This window comes from Rhinichthys klamathensis, unplaced genomic scaffold, assembly GCF_029890125.1.
Source record: "Rhinichthys klamathensis goyatoka isolate OS25496 unplaced genomic scaffold, OSU_Roscu_1.1 h1tg000391l_1, whole genome shotgun sequence".
NCBI classification, from domain to species: Eukaryota; Metazoa; Chordata; class Actinopteri; order Cypriniformes; family Leuciscidae; genus Rhinichthys; species Rhinichthys klamathensis.
In genome coordinates this window covers 2,966,432-2,969,165 of record NW_026606894.1, presented here as the reverse complement: position 1 = coordinate 2,969,165, position 2,734 = coordinate 2,966,432, and positions in this window count along the sequence as shown.

Here is a 2,734-nt window from a genome sequence, read left to right as displayed (position 1 = left end):
CGTAGCCATGCTGGAATACACTAGGAACAGCTGTGACACGAACACACAGCACTCAAACACTTACTACTCACTTTAGTTTACATTTGTCAGGGGATAAAAAAGTGCGAAACATAATGAATTTGCTTAATAAAAATAATATAAAGATTTCAGAGAGTGCCAGCTGAGGTGGAACAGTGACAACATTCACCATGTAACACAGCCTCTCCCATCTTATTGCTTAATTATATTTGGTGGAGCTCTTTGTGACATAATCGTGGATAGCCGAGGACATTGAAAGGTAAGAGGTCTCAAAGAGGTCATTCGACTGAATAAAAGTCAATAACTCCCTGTTTACATACAGTATAGCAGATGAGATCACATTTACTCCAATAAACACATCCAAGAAAATGACAAATTACTTGAACTTAATGCACACTTTGCTCGTTGTATTCCTCGTTTGTAAGTCGCTCTGGATAAAAGTGTCTGCTAAATCAAAAACAAATTAATGTTCAATAAAGTGTTTTAACATGAAAGAAAGAAAAAAAGAAAAAAGAAAGAAAGAAAGAAAGAAAGAAAGAAAGAAAGAAAGAAAGAAAGAAAGAAAGAAAGAAAGAAAGAAAGAAAGAAAGAGAAAGAAAAAAAGACACTTGTGTTCTGTAGAGCTGCTTAGCTGAATTGAGTTCGTTTCATCACAGATGAACTTTGCAACATTGACAGTTATTGAACCGAATTAAAGGTGCTCTATGTAACTTTTCTACTAAAATTAATCCTTTTTTTATTGCCTGTGTGTGAAGGGGTTGTAATCACACATTAAAATGATCCACTTGTCGAGTCTTGCTATTACCTCTGAAGGCCAGTATTCCTATTTCTATGTGAAGTCTCCGGGTCGGATTTACCGCGAAATCCATCGGATGTGACGTGCATGCGCGCTCCCGATCCTCTCTCCTTATATACAGTCTATTGTAGACGGTCAGGGAGTTACGTCCGGTTAAAGGCGCACGTTTTTCGGCTTATATCTCAGTCAATCTTTGATCAATATTCCCAAGACTCTAATCGTTTGTAGTGCTGGACGGGGCCTTTCGAACGAGCCCACCCCCGAGGTCCAACTCGCCCGGCTCCCCGAGTTATAGCCGTTCGAAATCGGGGGTCCCAGCGAACGGCGATCCGGTAGGGGGCATCCCCGAGGCCCGCCACTCTAGAGTCCCACCCACCCCTGGGACCTCCTCCCCCGAATTTGAGCTCTCTGGGTCTTTGCGTTCCAGAGATACGAGCGATTTTCTTCTGAGATCATGACGTCACCGGCGTCCGCAATTTTGCAGCGCGCCCGATGGTTTTCTGCTAATATCTCCGCGAAAACACCACCAAAAACTATGGAACTTATATGGTTCTTTTCAGCTCGACTAGATGGTCCCAACGAGCTCGGTGCTCGCCGAATCCGTCTAGTATTCGCCGAGATATTTGCGTAATAGACGGTATTGTCTATGAGTTCGAGCACGAGCGCTCTTGTAAAATTTGGTTGCAATCTGAAACATCACCACTAGAGGCCGCTAAAAGTTACGTAGAGCACCTTTAAGCTGAATATTGATACTATTTTCTAGTAGAGCTGCTGCTGTTTTACAGCTGAAACTAAATTTTGTTTCATAATTGATGAACTTTGCAACACTGACTTATTGAACTGATTTGACTCTACATTGAACTAAATTGAGCTGAATATTGTTATTTTCCTTGTTATTACTGCGAAGCTGCTTTAATAATATGACTTTAATCAAATGTGACACTTGCATCTAAAGGAACGTCACAGAGGGCATGGGATAAAAAAAATCTGAAAAAGCTATGCATGTTGTTAACAATTCAGTTGTGCAAAAATCCTTGGACATATTTCTGTGTATGAAACATGAGTGAAGATTAGAAACATTAAACAAATATTAAAGGGGTCATAACTCAAGCCCTCCCTCCACGGCTGCGTGTGTGTGTGTGCGTGTGTGTGTGTGTGTGTGTGTGTGTGTGTGTGTGTGTGTGTGTGTGTGTGTGTGCGTGCCTGTGTGTGTGTGTGTGTGTGTGTGTGTGTGTGTGTGTGTGTGTGTGTGTGTGTGTGTGTGTGTGTGTGTGTGTGTGTGTGTGTGTGTGTGTGTGTGTGTGTGTGTGTGTGTGTGTGTGTGTGTGTGTGAAACCTTCTACAATGCTATCTCCTTCGACCTCTGCTATGAGACTCGTTCTGGCTGTCTGTTGCATCACTGATCAGTTCTTCTGTAGCGTTTATGGGCACAAATATTACAACATCACAAAAGACAACATCACATGTTACACTTACCGATATAAGCTCTGCAATGTCTTGTAACAAAGGAAATGCCCTTTTCAACACTGCAAAGAAGAAGGGGAAAAAGAGAAAAAATAAAATAAAGGAAGTGCTCCATAAAATTGGCTAGGTATTTCATAATCCGCATGAATGTATTTCAAATGTATCTAAAGGTCCAAGAAGGTCAAAGCCAAAACATGGCGTGTTGAAAAATAATCAAAACATCTGATAAATAATTATCAGTTTTAGTATTGGTGTCTGTAAACTATTGCTACTGCTTATTTTCAGGATTCTTAGGATTTAAAGGGATAGTTCATCCAAATATTTAATTTAAACATTGATCAACGCACTCACGCGTCACACAAGCACATGTGCGGTGTTGGGGAAACTCATTAAAAGTAACGCGAGTTATACCTAATCAGATTACTTTTGGGTTACTTTTACAATCTCTTTATGAAC